Raw genomic sequence first — 17,635 nt, forward strand, 5'->3', positions numbered from 1 at the left:
AAAAAATGAGAAGGAAGAGCTAATTCCTACTCGGGTGCAGAACAGTTGGAGAGTCTGCATGGACTATAGGAGGCTGAACCAGGTTACCAAAAAGGACCATTTTCCCCTGCCATTCATTGACCAGATGCTTGAACGCTTGGTAGGTAAATCCCACTACTGTTTCCTTGATGGTTTTTCTGGTTATATGCAAATTACTATTGCTCCTGAGGATCAGGAGAAGACCACATTCAGCTGCCCTTTCGGCACTTTTGCCTATAGGAGGATGCCTTTCGGCCTGTGCAATGCCCCTGGTACTTTCCAGTGGTGCATGATTAGTATTTTCAGTGATTTCTTAGAAAATTGCATAGAGGTGTTTATGGATGATTTCACTGTATTTGGATCCTCTTTTGATGGTTGTTTGAATAGTTTGGAAAAAGTTTTGAGTAGATTCATCGAAACTAATCTTGTTCTAAATTTTGAAAAATGTCATTTTATGGTTGAGCAAGGTATAGTTTTAGGGCACATTATTTCTAATAAGGGTATTGAAGTAGATTCTGCGAAAATTTTTGTTATTTCACAATTGCCTTACCCCTCTTGTGTGCAAGAGGTGCGATCTTTTCTTGGTCATGCAGGATTCTACAGGCGCTTTATAAGGGATTTTAGCAAAGTAGCCCTTCCATTGTCCAACTTGTTGCAAAAGGAGGTGGAGTTTGACTTTAATGACAGATGCAAAGAGGCTTTTGATTGCCTCAAAAGAGCGTTGACTACCACCCCCATCATCCAGGCACCCAATTGGACAGCCCCTTTTGAGCTTATGTGTGATGCATCAAATTATGCATTGGGGGCTGTCCTTGCTCAGAAAATTGATAAATTGCCCAGGGTGATATATTATGCTTCTAGGACTTTAGATGCTGCCCAAGCGAATTATACTACTACTGAGAAAGAGCTTCTAGCCATAGTTTTTGCTCTTCAAAAATTTCGATCTTATTTGCTTGGTACCCGCATTATTGTTTACACTGACCATGCAGCTCTAAAGTACTTGTTGAAGAAGGCTGATTCTAAGCCTAGGTTGATCCGATGGATGCTCTGGCTCCAAGAGTTTGACTTGGAGATCTGTGATAGGAGCGGAGCACAAAATCTAGTTGCTGATCATTTGAGTTGGATCGAACGTGTATTAGATGCGGATTCACCCATTCGGGATGATTTCCCGGATGATCATTTGTATATACTGTATAGTATTTCTAACTCTCTTTCTACTCCCTGGTTTGCTAACATTGTCAATTATTTAGTTGCCTCTGTTTTTCCTCCCTTAGCATCTAAGGCCCAAAAAGATAAAATTAAAAGTGATGCTAAGCATTTTATTTGGGATGACCCCTACTTGTGGAAATTGTGCAGTGATCAGGTAATTAGACGATGCATTCCAGATCATGAGACTGACTCAGTCTTGCAGTTCTGTCATTCTTCCGCACCGGGAGGTCATCTGGGTGTTCAAAGGACAGCTCGCAAAGTGCTTGATTGTGGTTTTTATTGGCCCACCATCTTTAAAGATGCGTGGAAGATTTGCAGCACTTGTGAGCAGTGTTAGAGAGCAGGAAATACACTTACATGGCAACAACAAATGCCTCAGCAACCTATGCTATTCTGTGAGGTGTTTGATGTTTGGGGTATAGATTTCATGGGCCCTTTTCCTGTCTCTTTTGGTTATGTTTACATTCTCCTTGCAGTTGACTATGTTTCAAAATGGGTGGAAGCCAAGCCCACTAGAACTAATGATGCTAAAGTTGTTGCAGACTTTGTTAGGTCTAATCTGTTTTGCAGGTTTGGAGTACCTAAAGCAATTGTTAGTGATCAAGGAACCCATTTTTGCAACAGGACAATGCATGCCCTGCTTAAAAAGTACGGGGTGGTACACAGGGTATCCACACCATACCACCCCCAGACCAATGGACAGGCAGAAATTTCTAACCGGGAAATCAAGCGAATTTTAGAGAAGATTGTGCAGCCAAGCAGGAAAGATTGGAGTACCAGGCTTGATGATGCTCTTTGGGCACATAGGACTGCCTACAAAGCACCTATAGGAATGTCTCCTTATCGGGTTGTCTTTGGAAATGCATGTCATCTTCCAGTGGAAATTGAGCACAAAGCTTACTGGGCAGTGAAGACTTGCAACTTCTCTATGGATCAAGCTGGTGAGGAAAGAAAGTTGCAACTGAGTGAGTTAGATGAAATCCGCCTAGAAGCCTACGAGAATGCCAAGTTCTACAAAGAAAAGACCAAGAAGTTCCATGATAGCATGATAGTTAAAAATGACTTCATGGTTGGGCAAAAAGTGTTATTGTATAATTCTAGGCTTGGACTCATGAGTGGTAAGTTGAGGTCTAAGTGGATTGGTCCTTTTGTTGTTACTAATTTTTTTCCTTATGGTACAGTTGAGATCAAAAGCGACTCCACAAACAAGAGCTTCAAGGTCAACGGACATCGACTTAAGCCATTCCTCATGAACCCTTCTTTAGTGGACGTAGTGGTGGAAGAGACTTCTTTACTCCACCCTACTCTTCCTCCACCATGACTTAGGGAGTTTTTCTTTTCCTATCTCCTTCTTTGCTTTTATTACACTTGTCCGATTCTCTTTGATGATTTAATTGTTTTTAATCTTTTAATTGTGCTACATTGAGGACAATGTGTTGTTTAAGTATGGGGGGGGGGGGGAGTGTTCTTGGGTTTTGCTAGTTTTATTGGTTTTGTTAATTTGTTAGTTGTGTTAATTTGTTAATGTTGTTAGTTTCGTCGGATTGTTAGTTTAATATTTTGGGTCAATTTTGTGTGCATGTACGACTTTGCATGTTTTTCTTTGAATTATAGGATATGTTCAAGAAATGGGTAATTGTTTTGAAAATAAAAGTTTTTGGCATTTTGTGACTTGAAATCCTTGATTCTCCTCTACATGTCATGATAGTTTTGAAAGGTCAATTTGAAAGTGATGAGTTTACCTTTGTGAGAATTTGAGCCATCCATCATCATAATCATTTGGTGTGTTTTGCCCCATGGATTGCTTGCACAATAGCCTTGGCTTGATTCTTGTTGATGCGTTCTAATTCACATGCATATTTGGAAATGATTGAGGCAATTTTGTTCTTATAAGCTTCTAGCCAAATGGACTTACCTTGAATTAATTCCTTTGATAGCCCTTTTGAACCTTGTTTCCCTTTCCTTGTTTTGAAGCTCACTACAAGCCTTAAGTGAAAAACCATGATATCACCATATCCTTAAGGAATTTTGGAGCTTTGGAATTGTTTTGGGAATAAGTGTGTGTGTGTGTGGGGGGGGGGGGTTGTTTCATTGGATAACTTGTTTTGTTGGCTATACTTCATGATGTATTTTGGGCCATACTTGATGTACATTGTATATTGGTTAAATGTTGGACATGCTGAATGAAATGCTGTTTCTAAAAGGATATAGAGTAAAAAAAAAAATCGAAAATGAAAAAGAAAAGCAATAAAGTTGAGTGAATAAGATCTTAAATGGAAAAAGAATGATGAGACTCTTGGTTCTACTCTTTATGTTTAAATTTTATCTTTACTTCTTTTTATTTTCTTATTTTTTCTTATTATGCACTTATTCCCCATTGCTCCTCTATTCCTTTGGGATTTAGCCACTTATTCCATATTTTTCCATACCTTGTCCTTGGCCCCATTACAACCTTAAAAGACCTTTTGATCCTCATGTGCTTGTGTTTGTGGGTTGATTGTCAATTTTAGAATCTTGCCAAGTTTATGTGGTGTTTGCTTTCATGGGTGTTTTGAGGGTAAATAGTAGCCTAGACACTTGAGAGATAAAGTGTATATCTTGTGAGGCTTTATCACTTTTCATTCTTGAGCTAATTAACTATTTTGCCATGATTGGGTTGCTTGGATGATTTTCATGAATGTTTTGACTTTTTGGATCTCCTTATGTTAGATGTTACCCATTCCTTTCATTCCTTGATGTTCATTGAGAAATATGTGAATGTTTTTGTTTGTCTCTCTTTGATATCCTTGGATTTTGTTCTTTGTTTCATTTTGCCCAGGAGTGCAAAAGGCTAAGTATGGGGGGGTTTTGATGTGCCATCATTTTCTTCTATTTTCTAAACCCTTTTTGCACCATTTTAATTACTGATTGGTCTTAATTCTCAATTAATCAAGCAGTTTTAATATTTGGGCTCATTTAGCTAATTTGATGTTTTTAATCTAATTTCAAGAATTAATGAAACATTGGGCTTAATCCGGATTTTGGTTATGGACTTGAAGAGGGCAAATAAAGCAGCGCTTACCTTAATTAATTTCTAATTAGGAAATTTCGCAATTTTATTTTATGTTGTTCAGTGTTTATTTCGTTTTGGGCCAGAGTATTGTAATAGGGCCTAGTGACTTTGAGTGACTCTTTTTAAATAGCTGCCTTGGGATTCGTGGAAGGCTATTCAATTATGCTATTTTCATTATTCAGAGCTTTGGTTTTAGGTTTTCATGTTTTTCTGTTCCCTTGTTACGGTTTTCGTTCTTAATGCAAATTTCCATTTTCTGCTTCTAATTACGAGTTCATTCTTGCTTCTTCTTCTACTTTCATTTACGTTTCTGTCTCATTTACGTTTCTATTCATTTACGTTTCTGCTTCATGTTTCATTTGCGTTTTCTGTTTGAATCCATGGAAGGCTAGATTTTCTGGTGTTGTTTCCTTTTGAGGACGAAGCCCAACTCTCTTTGAGGTTTCGCTTGTAATGTGGTTTCCTGGCAGTTTTCCCTTCACCAGTTATCCCAAATTCGTGAATATTAATCAGTGCACGCTTCGTGTTCGATTAATTGCCTCTAAGCCTAACTTGCGTTCATGCTTAATGGACGAAGGGCTAACTAGTGTATGTGGTGCCTAATCACGTACTGACAACCCTAAGTTGATTTTTGCTTAGTAAATTGAAATAGGGTTGGATTAAGTGGTTGACTGTTAGGGACGAATTCTCCATAACCCAGGATAAGAGAATGGTTTCTGAATCAAAGGAAACAACCCGTTTTTAATATTAGTAGTTTCGTATTCCAGTTTACTTGTTCTGTTCTTTAATCACAAAACAAACAAACCCCCCCCCCCCAATCATTACTGTTACTGCAAGTATATTATGAACATTTGGTGTGTCACTGCTCGTTGGGAAACGACCTAGGATCACTTCCTAGTTACTGCATTTTCATGTTTATTTGATTCGGGTACGGCCTCGACCAGGTCCCCACACACTACTTTGGAAGGAAGGATCAATAACTCATATGAAATAACATCAATTAAACTGTGTTGGTGGAAGGTCAACTCAATTTTAATTAAAGAGTGTTACCCTTATTTAATATTTTAGTTCAATTCACTCTCCTCGTCACTTTTTTCATTCACCTCTCACTCTTTTTTCCTTTAAATTGATCATAAACTCTTGTGAATCCATTCAGGACTAATCGTGCCTCCAAACATTGAGTTTGTTTCTCCTTCCTCACTCCTTTGTTCTCTCACTTTTTTCATTTCCTTTCATTTGGATGTTGTATTTTGTTCTATGTTTTGTTTTTCTCTCATTCCATTTCTTTGAAATCGTATTGTGAGAATAGTTCAAATATAAACTCTACTGGTTGTATACTATTTTGTATCTAATCAAATATTGAAGCATGGAATTTAACAACTCTTTGTGTCTTTATACCTGTGTCCAGAAATATCACAAACAACACTTGAATTTGTGAACATATTATATGAATCTGATGTAGTTCCTTTACTTCAACACATGTGGATTGAACTTCTTTTTGTTTTTACTTTTTGCAGCCGAACATGATTTTGCTGAGTTTGTTTTCATTATTTTATCATTGCATATTTAAATTTTTTTTCTTCAATAGAAAAATGCAAGCTTATGAAAAACATTATTTTTTTTTATCATATTTCTAGTTAGCTTGCAGTTAATCTTAGTTGTGTTTCCATATGAAAAAGTTTAGAGACATTGAAAAATATTAAGCTTATGTTTTCAATGATCAAGTCAATAATATCAAGGACGGAGCCTTTATGCTTTCTTCAAGAAATGACAACTCATTTTGTAAGTACAATGGTCTTCCTAAAGGTATGGTAAAGAATAATCACATCTACAAAGTGTACCTAGCACCTCCAAAAAGAATTAAGACTCCATAAAGGCAAAAATGGCCACCATAAACATCTTGGGTATATGTAGCCAAGTGAGTTTGATGTTCAATTTTAAAATACTATATTTTTATCCGTATGTCCCAGATGTGCAATGGAATTATCACCATATACATCTAAGAAATTTGGACAAAAATACAACATTTTAAAATTAAACGTCAAGTTCACTTGGCCACATATACCCAAGATGTATATGATGGTAATTTTTGTGTGTATGGAATCCTAATCCTCTTTGCAGGTGCTAAGTCCACTTTGATGATGTGATTATTCTCTACCATACCTTTAAAAAAACCATTGTACTTATAAATTAAGTTTCCATTACTTGAAGAAAGCATAAAGGCATCCTTGATATTTTATTGACTTGAGCATTGAAAACAAAGGCTTAAGATTTTCCCAATGTCTATAAACGTTTTCCCATGGAAACACAACCGAGATTAATTCCAAGGTAACAAACAATATGATTAAAAAAAACACCCTTCTCAACCTTGCATTTAGCACTAGAAGAAAATAAATTTAAATATGCAATGGTAAAGCTGGCCACCAAACTAACAATGGAGTCAAAGAAAAAAATGCAAACAAGAATATAGTAGAAGATAGATGATCATCATTGCAATTATGGATAAGTAGCGGTGTTTAAGCTCTTATTTCTAAGCATAAGAGATCATCCCATTCATGTGTCTGCAGAGGCCATTTGTGCATTTCAAATAATATTTCCAGATTCATAAAAGTAATTAACTGAAGTTGCTTAAAAATTAGTCACCAAGTTAGTATCTTTTTGAGCAAAATATTGTTATATTTATTACAATAGATAAAATTTTCCTTATATGCCAATTAACCGTTTAATTTTTATTTAGGTACTTTCTTATTATTGAGGATGAAGAGTATCTAAATACACATATTTGAGCAGTAGATCTACTTGACCTTTTTTATGTAAGAAGTTTGATTACACTACCACTTCACTCTTTTAGCATTGATAATTTAATATCTTAAATGAATTGAACAATTTTGTTTTGTTTTTCAAAATTCACATTAATTTTGATCATAATTAACCATCAAACAAGTCTATTAGGCAAATTTTTCATTCTCCTTCCTCTCTCACACACACACTCTCTCTCTATCTATGTATATATATTTCTTATTTTTCTAAGGAATAAGAGCTGGTTTGTTACAACATAATTTTAAAAGAATCACTTTTAATATTTTCATGTATTTGCTTTAGCTTTTCAAAATCATTAGTAGATGAAAATAATTTAAAACTTGATTAAAATAAAAAGTTATTTTGAAGAGTTTCTTGTAAGCTCAGTAGTTGTTTTTTCTTAAAAGAAAGTTATTTTTATCACGGTAAACAAAACAGATATAAATTATTACATATATTTAGAAATTAAGAGAGAAAAAAAATTATTTTGTACCATATGTATGTTAAATTCTGGACGTTGAAAGAATATTGGAAGTGAATAATGTTATTATATTTTGATAAGCCTTTCTTCATAATTTGACATTTTTGTCTCTCACTGAGGAAAGATATTTTAAGATTCTGAATCAATGCAAGTGAGACAGATACTCGGCATTAAGTACAAATCCCCTCCCAGGGATACACAGCCAGGCTGCAAGCTCTTGAGGATCAGGCCTCAGTCTAGCACACTTGGATTAGGCAGGTATGCTCTCCTCTTTCTCCAAGACCATTGGAGTCTCCAAAATAGCGTTTAGGGAATTAGCACCAAATTTTATCAGGTGCCCTCGAACCCTAACTTGCTTGGGAGACTTGTCCTTAGGGTCATATAGATTTGCATAGAATTCCTTCATAATTGCCACATCAATGCTTCCCTCAATCAAGTTGGTCAGCTGTTTATGCCAGTTTCTTCTAATCAATTCTCTTCTGAAATCATCAAACTCAGTGATATACAACTTGACATTTCTTTCTAGTAGAATGTTTCTAGCAAGCACATTATCTGAGTAACGGTCCCATGCCTCCTGTGATATAAATCTTGATCTATCATAACCGGCCGAGACATTGAATTTGTGGCTTTTCTCTTACGAGAAACCATCTACGATACAAAAGAATCACAACACAAGATTAGACAGGGATTTATTCAAATTGAAAAGCAGAAAAGAAAACTAAAAATCAGACTGGGCGCTTAGCACAAGTGACTCGCTTAGTGCGCCTTAGGAAAATCTACTCATGCGCTAAGTGCGATAGCCACGTGCTTAGCAAGTGATCACAAATCCAATTTTTTTTTCCTGCAGGCTCGCTAAGCCCAATTCCACAAATTTTCCAAGCAGATAAGGATTTGTGCTTAGCGCGGCAAGGCGCGCTTCGCGCGACTTCTCAACTGGACAACACTGGCTTAGCAAGCAGGCTCGCTAAGCCTAATTCCAAAAATTTGAAAATCAAAGAGATACTTGCGCTTAGCATGACAGGGCATGCTTAGCACACACTAAACACAAAAATTTTTATGTGTCTGAGAACACATTACTCGCTTAGCGCATAGCCGCGCTTAGCGAGTTTCTAATACAACAACTGATCAAACATTGAATAATTAGGATTGGGAGGACTATTCTGCAAACAAAGTTGCATAATTGTGCTAAGTTGTGTGTCTTGTGCCAAAGCTTCCTTCAATTCTGGAATCAATTTCCAATTCAGTTGAGATATAGCCATCATAATTGATCTGGAAAGAGAGTTAACAACTACATTCTCTTTTTCTGGCTTATACTTAATTGTGAAATCATAACCCATCAACTTATGTATCTAGTTCTGTTGCTTAGGAGTGTGCACAACTTGATCAGTTAGTGATCTGAGGCTCTTCGGATCAGTCCTAATGATAAATTTGTGGCCAAGTAGGTAGTGTTTGAATTTAGCTATGGTTGCCATAATAGAAAAGAATTCACTTGCATATGCTGATTGTTTTCGCATTCTTAGTCAATTTTTTTCAAAAAATAAGCAATAGGATGGTGCATTTGACTCAAAACAGCACCTACACCAATTCCAGAAGCATCCATTTCTAAGGTGAATGGCTGTGAAAAATCTGGTAAAGCAAAAAATGGAGCCTGTGTGATGGCCTTTTTGAGCTTGGTGAAAGCTTCATCTGCTTCAACTTCCCATATAAAGTTATCTTTCTTAAGTAGCTCTGTCAAGGGTGCAACTATCACTGCATAAGATTTAATAAATTTCCTATAATATCCAGCGAGTCCAAGGAACCCTCTCAATTGTTTGATAGTAATAGGTGTTGGCCATTGTAACACTACTTGTACCTTATCTTTATCCATTGCGAATCCTTGACCTGAAACTGTATGTCCCAGGTAATCCACCTACTATAATCCAAATGAACATTTGGATACTTTGCCATACAACTGATTTTGTTGCAGCAATTGAAGAACTAGCTTCAAGTGTGATAGATGCTCTTTCCAAGTAGTGCTATATACCAATATGTCATCAAAGAAAACCAAAACAAATTTTCTAAGATAATCTTTGCAAACATCATTCATGAGGCTTTGGAAAGTGGCTGGGGCATTAGTAAGCCCAAATGGCATGACCAGCCATTCGTAGTGTCCCTAGTGAGTTCTAAAAGCATTTTTGTGTCTTTCCTCCTCAGCAACAAGTATTTGATGATAACCTAATCTCAGGTCAAGTTTGGAAAAATAGTTAGAGCCATATAACTCATCAACGAGTTCATCCACGGTGGGAATTGGAAAGTTGTCCTTAATAGTGATGGCATTTAGGGCTCTATAATCTATACAAAATCTCCATGTTCCATCCTTTTTCTTGACCAAAATAATAGGTGAAGAAAATGGACTTGTGCTAGGAGTGATAATGCATGTAGCAAGCATTTCTTGCACCATAGTTTCAATCTACTATTTTTGACTATGAGGATATCTATAAGGCCTCACTTTCACAGGTTTGGCATCTTTGATCAGGGGAATGGAATAATTATGAGTTCTTGAAGGAGGTAATTCAGTAAGGACATTAAAGATACTTTTGTAATTGTGCAGTAACATTACCAATTCTGGCTCCATGTTCTCAGGTAAATCGAGCCATTTATCCTGAGGCACATCCTCCTATTTGTACTGCAATGTAAAGACTTTAGCTATAGCATGAGTATTGTGCATTCTCCTTAGATGATGAAATTGAGCAGGGCTAGGTAATTATGGTTGATCACTGTGTACTGTTACAAACTAGTTGTCCTTGTAAAATTTCAAGGTAAGTTTGCTATAATCCAAAACGTAGGGACCCAATGTGGCAAGCCATGTGGCTCTAAGGAACAAATCAACACCAGAGATTGGAAGGAGATACACTGGCAATTGGAGGGGATGACCCTGAACCATGACTTTCAGCTGCTTCACCAAACCTTCAACAACTAATGAATGCCCATTTCCAACTAAGACTTGGAAATTTGGAGCAAGTTCAATTGGAAGTTTCAAACACTTAGCAATTTGAGGCTGTAAAAAATTATCTGAGCTACCATTATCAAGTAATATCTGTAGTGCCATGCCATTAATTGTACCACTAAACTTCATAGTTCCTAAACCTGAGGAACCTTTCAGTGCATTGTAAGATAAATGATGGTCCAAGCTCAAGCTTCCCAATACTTCTTCATTCCCAGGAGAAGGATCTGGTTGCAACTCATCATTGTCATCATCATCCATTTGTAACAGTAAGTATTGCCTGTTAGGACACCTATGGGAAGAAGTGGACTTTTCATCACAAGTGTAACACATACCTTTCTCTCTACGAATCTGCATCTCAGATGGTGACATTCTTTTTATATTTCCAGATTTTTGGGCATTTGAATTGTAATTTATAGGAGTAGGAAGTAAGGGAGGTAGGCTTGTGGATTTGACGGACTAGGAAGAGGGTAGGTTTGTGTTTAGGCTTGTGTTTTGGGCACGATTTGGGTACGAATTTTGGAATGGTTTGTGTTTAGGTAAATATTTTTCTTCAAATAACTTGGCCAATGAGACACAACAAAGTAAGGTGGCAGGAGATTGGGCTATTACATCACGTTGAATATCAGGTTTGAGTCCTCCAATAAAACAATCAATCAGAGCCTCACTAGTAACACCCTGTACTCGATTTGCAAAAGTAGTGAATTGTGTATAACAATCATGCACAGACCCTGCTTGTGACAGCTTAAACAACTGAGATCTAGTACATTCATAAGGGGATGGACCGAATTCCAGTTCTAAGGCACGAGTAAATTCAATCCAAGACTGAAAAGGTGTAGCTCTATTAGTCATTTGAAACCAAGGAACTACCTCTTTCTCTGTGTGAATTGTAGCAATCATGAGACGCTGAGGGTCTAGAGTATTGTAGTAGTTAAAAAAAATGCTCCGCCTTGAAAATCCACTGGAGCACTTTAGATCCGTCGAAACGAGGAAAATCGAGCTTTACATTATGCACCTGGAACGGTGGATGTGGCAAATTGTGGTTCTCATCGGAACCAGAATTTTGTTTCAATAATGACTCTACCACAACTTCAATGGACTCAAATCGAGCTTTGTTGTCTTTCCGATCAGCCTCCAGCATTTCCAAAACCCTAGACATGTTCGTAGAAAGCTCTTTCAAACGTGTATTATCAGCCATTGTAGAATGAAAGCATCAATGTAATAGTCGTACCAAAAAATGCAAGGAAGGAACATAGAATTTTATTACTGAAAAGCAAGGATCTCAATGAAATCCTGCAATTACAGAGACAACAATGGCAAAAATGGATGATAGAAAAAAGAAGAACAAATTTCCAAAGGAGAAGGAGAATGACATCACCCAAATTCCATGCCTCACTCACTCCCATGTTTTGCTATTTATTCTACTTCCGGGACCACACATACTCGGCTAGCTTGGAGTTGGTTATTTTGAGTCTTGTGCTACACCTCTCTCCTCCTAATTCTGCCACGTGTCCCTCTGTTTGGTTCCCATTTATTCCTCCTTCATTGCCTCTTGCTGTTGCATTTGTTACAGAGACCTTCAGGGAAGTTACAACCCTTGGAGATACCCCAGTGGAAGTGGGGCAGTATTTCCTTGGATTTTGTTGTAGGACTACCTAGAACCCCCAGAGGTTTAGATTCTATCTGGGTTATTGTTGACAGACTAACCATGTCTACTCACTGTATTCCTATTAATATCAGATTTTCCTTGGAGAAGTTGACCTCCCTATATATTAGTGAGATTGTCAGATTACACGGTGTGCCATCTAGCATAGTGTCTGATAGAGATCCTAGGTTTACTTCTAGATTTTGGGAGAGCCTGAACAGAGCATTGGGGACCAAGCTTAGACTAAGTTCAGCCTACCATCCTCAGACTAATGACCAAACTGAATGGGCCATTCAGTCAATGGAGGACCTTTTGAGGGCGTGTGTCTTATAGCAAAAAAGGAGTTGGGAGAGTTTTCTGGCTTTGATAGAGTTCACTTATAACAATAGTTTTCACTCTATGATTGGCATGGCTCCTTATGAAGCTTTGTATGGTAGAAGGTGTAGGACACCCCTATGTTGGCTAGAGCCTGGAGAAGACCTCACCTTAGGACCTGAAGTGGTACAACAAACCACCGAGAAGGTCAAGTTGATCCAAGAAAGGATGAGGACTGCTCAGATTAGGCATAAAAGTTATCAGGATAAAAGGAGAAAAGACTTAGAATTCAAGGTTGGTGATCATGTATTCTTGAGAATCACTCCATGGACTGGGGTTGGTCGAGCATTGAAATCCCAAAAACTCACACCTCGCTTTATCAGTCCTTTCCAAATTCTTAAAAGAGTCGGTCCTGTGGCATACTAAATTGCATTAGCCCCCTCTCTTTCTAATCTTCACAATGTCCTTCATGTGTCTCAACTCCGTAAGTATATACATGATCCATCTCATGTGATCAAATTGGATGACGTACAAGTGAAGGAGAACTTGACATATGAAACATTGCCTTTGAGGATCGAGGATAGACGAACAAAGCACCTTAGAGGGAAGGATATTCCTTTGGTCAAGGTGATCTGGGGAGGTGCATTAGGAAAAGATGCCATGTGGGAATTAGAGAGTCAGATGCGAGCAACCTTTCCATCCTTGTTTGAGTTAGATAAATTTCAAGGATGAAATTTCTAAAAGGATGGGAGAGTTGTAACACTCTGAAATATTACTAGTTATAAATCAATGTTTAATTGTATTTATCTTGTTATTTGACTATATGGTTGACTTGAATGAGTTGAGGTATGAGTTGAATTAGTCATGTGTGAATTTCTTGATGTGGATGTTGAGTTATGTGGAGTTTTGTTGAGCTAAGTTGAAATTATGAGATTTCAAAATTTACGCAAACCTATTTCAATAAAATCATGATTCCTGGATTCTTTAACCGTTGGATCATCTTCAGATTTTTCCTAGAGCTTCCTAAGACATTCTTCCACAGTCTGACCATTGGGATTTTGAAAATAAACAAAAATGTCTCCCTAAGCGCCAAGGGCGCACTAAGCACAATTCCAACCTGAGAGGGAATTGCGCTGAGTGAGACCTAGTGTAGAGGGAGCTGTGCTAAGCGCAAATTGTCATGCTAAGCGCGAAAAGTGGACTTCTGCAGACTATAAATATGTTCTTCAGCGTGAAAAACACGATTTTCACTCTCTCCTCCCCTCCAAGCGCCACCCAAACCCTAACACCTCCTTCTCCACCATCCATGACCATTAGTGGTTGCCATGAGCTGCCGTTGCTTGTCGTCGAACCCCCACACCAAGAGGAACATTTTAATCAAAGTGGAATCCTTAGAATCCTCCTCAAGGATTCGGTGGAGAAAATTCCCCCAATCCTCCATTTCAAAGCTTCTCTGAGGTAATCTTTACTTCTAAGCCTTTCTCTTAGTTAGTTTGAGTTTCTCTTAGTGCCTCTTGTGTTTTGGGTACTATAATAGGGTCTTTTTACACTTCCTTTGAAAAACCCTTGAGAATGAGACATTGTAAAATTTATCTTTTTATAACATTCATGTTATTTTCGTGACCTTCACTAAACCCCGGTCACATTGGCGTGATCGGAATTTTAAAATGATGTCTCCTTTTAGTAGAATCCGAAACACCCCTCAGCCCTTAATGTTTTGACAGGGGTATTTGACTCCAAATGTTGTCATTAACCTTGTTTCTGAAATCTATACTAAATTTCCTTCAATTTGGTATGTAGAACCTTGCTTTTGGACTAACGAACGTGAACGAGAGAGGTCTCTGAGCGACGCAAAGAGAAACTGACGTAGAGCACATGATAGGTGAGGGGAGTTTATTATTGTTTATAGTTTTTAATACCATATTTGAGGTTAGGGAACCTAACTATGGGTATGTATGCCTGTCCCTGTTGCATGCTGGTTTTGAAGAAAACAATGTTTTTGACTAATGGGATGCGATGTATCTATTATTGATGAATAACATTTTGTTTCTTTTAGACTTGTGTTGTCTGAAGACATGGGGAGTGTGAATCTTAGGCATGAACTGTATATGTATATGCGGAGTGTGACTTACTAATGATATTTCTATTGATGACATTAATGGATATGAGGTGACATTGGTGTTTATGATAATATTCATATGAGATGATGTTGCTATTGATGGTTATGTTAACATGAGTTGTTGTTGTCGTTGATGATTATGTTAATATGAGATTGTCATACCCTAATTTCGTCTGGGGACCATTGTTTGATAGCATGTGACCCTCGCTTGACCGCTTCGAGGTACTTAACACCCATCGTTAGGCAATCCGTGGGGTTCTACGACATGCCAGAAGTCGAAAGGAAGCATTGTTGCGCAATCCATAAAGTTCCGCAACATTCTAGAAGTCAAAGAAGGGATTGTTGCATAGTCCGTAAAGTTTCGTGACATTACGGAAAGAAAACAAGTATCGTTACGTAATTTGGAAAGTTCCGTAACGTTACAGAAAAAGATTTCGGCAAAAAAGGCAAAAGGGGTGTATTTAGTAAACAGGGGTGTGCAAATAGCAATCAGGCCCACTTGGGCCTTCCAGGATGTTCCAACAGAAGGCAGTGCCTTCTGGTGGAAGCAACCCAGCTCGCCTGGGCGAGCTGGGTGGCAACCACCTCCCTCTTTTCCCTTATAAATAGGGGAAGGAGGGCAGAACAAATTCGTTCAATGCTCCTGGTATCTGAGATTCACTTAAAATTAGTGAAAAAAATTGTTTCTGTGAAGAAAATCCAAGCCGAGGCGCTTCCGTAACGCTTCCGAGACGTTTCCGTGGGCGATTTCGTGAAGATTTTCCACCGTTCTTCATCGTTCTTTGTTTGTTCTTCGTCGTTCTTCTGTCTTCAACCGGTAAGTTCCCGAAATCGAACCTTTCAATTCATTCTATGTGCCCTTAGTGGTCCCCACTTGTTTAGCGTATTTTTGTTTTTATTTCATTTGCTTTCTGTACCCCTTTTTGACGTGCTTTAATCATTTATTTAAGTCATTTTCTCACCTAATAAAAAATAAAATAAATTTCCACTGATCATTTGAGTTGTAATATCTTTTAATCTCTGTTAGAATAAAATCCGACCGATCTTTTACGCCGTAACCACGTTTAAAACCAAAAAGAGGCAAAATAATAATATAATAATAATAAAATATTTGTAAATAAAATAATAAAAAAAGGTTAATCGGACATTTTCCTTTGGGATTTTCTTTCTTAATCAAATTGACTAATAAGCAAAGTGAAACTAAGGCTAAAATCAACTCACAAATGAAGCTTTTTGTCATCACCAAAAAAACCATTTTGAGGTCCAACGCCTTGAAATGGTCTTCTTTGCTTTTATCAAACGTAGATATAACTTTGTCACCTCTTTAAAAAAACCAAGAGATCATTAAGGGGCCAATGCCCTAATTTTTTCTCTCCTTTCAAAAAGTCAAAAGATCATTTAATGGTCCAACGCCTTAAATGGCCTTTTGTTCAAATCAAAATATATCTTGCAAAAAAGATAAAAACAACTTAACCAACGTTTCGTTCTCAAAGAACTGCGTAGGTCTGATTTCTTTATCACAATTAAGGAATACGTAGGAGCAAGGGAAACACCCTTGTCGACCACAAAAAGATAAAAAATACAAAAGGCATAAAAAGACATGAAAACGTAAAAAGGAAAATAAAACAAATTGAAGTCATCTTTGCACACTCAATTAAAGGCTTCCGTCCTTTGTGACGGACGTGTGGGGTGTTAATACCTTCCCCGTGCATAAATACAACTCCCAAACCTTTCACACTTAAAGTTCGTAGACCACGTCTTTTCTGGTTTTTTCGACGTTTTCCTCGAATAAACATTGGTGGCGACTCCGCGCATTTTCCTTTCTTGGAAGATGCACCCGTGAGCCTCGTGTCGCCCTCCCACTGAAGGGTAGGTTGCGACAGTTGGTGACTCCACTGGGGATTTTTTTTAGAAAGTTAGGCCAATCAGTCAATGTGCTTTCCTAACCATGACTTCCCTTTTGTTCTTTTCTTTGTCTTTTTCCTTATGTTCTTGTATATATAAGCTCTTTTGATGTTTTTAGTGTGTTTTTTTTAAATGTGTGCATGAGGTAGATATTTATTCATTTGATGCACACAAACACCGACACTATTTGCACACACGGTGAGTTGAAAAAGGGCCCTATACCCGGGTCAGTGGGAATATAAGGAGTGGAGGTGAATCTATGGTCATGCTAGGTCTCCGACTTGCTTGATAACAGTGAACCCTCATCTAGAGTTTTTCTCTTCATCCTCCTCAGCTTTTGTTTTACCGGGGAACACTCAGGATTTAGAGGTAATCAGTGTTGTACAATGTCAGAACTCAAACTGGGCATATCTTGGTATGATCAGGCAAAGATGTATTGGTAGTTCTTTAGCAGGGCCATCAATTCTTCACGGATGGATGCGGCCATACCCGTGCCTATCTTTACTTCCTTTTTCCCACTGCCGGTCCCTAAGTCTACTAGTTCTGTCTCTACTTGATGAGGCCCCATCTCTTGGTCCTCCTGAGCGACTATCTTCTCCAACTCTGAGGGAAGTCCCACATCCTCGTCCTCTTCACTGTCCGTCTGACCCGCTTCTTGCTTGAAATCGATGGTCGGGTCCCAGGTATTAGTACCTTCGAGGGACTCGTCGTCGGATCTGGTGTTTTAAGCGTAAAAAAATAAACATGCAAATGAATGAGAATGGGTAGAGGCGCAGGAACAGATGGAGAAAGATCTTTATATTTATAAATTCAAGAACAAAAGACATAATGCCTTAACAAAAGGAAACTCTAAAGCCTAGGCCCAACCGTAGAGTTTAAAAGCCACAAGGGGTTACATTATGCTTATCATGTAAATGTCCGAGTGCTCCTCCGCTCGCCAATTTCCTAGTTGGAAACCAGGAGGGCATGGTCGTACCAAATCCAACCTACTCAGAGAGTCATCATCGCATATCGCGATGACTTGATAACATATTGTTGCTAGTAGTCCTTACTGCCGCAATATGTTCTTTGAAGGGGATGATACCTCTAGAGACCATCAAGAGAGATAT

Source organism: Glycine soja, chromosome 3 (assembly GCF_004193775.1).
Source record: "Glycine soja cultivar W05 chromosome 3, ASM419377v2, whole genome shotgun sequence".
In the NCBI taxonomy this organism is placed as follows: Eukaryota; Viridiplantae; Streptophyta; class Magnoliopsida; order Fabales; family Fabaceae; genus Glycine; species Glycine soja.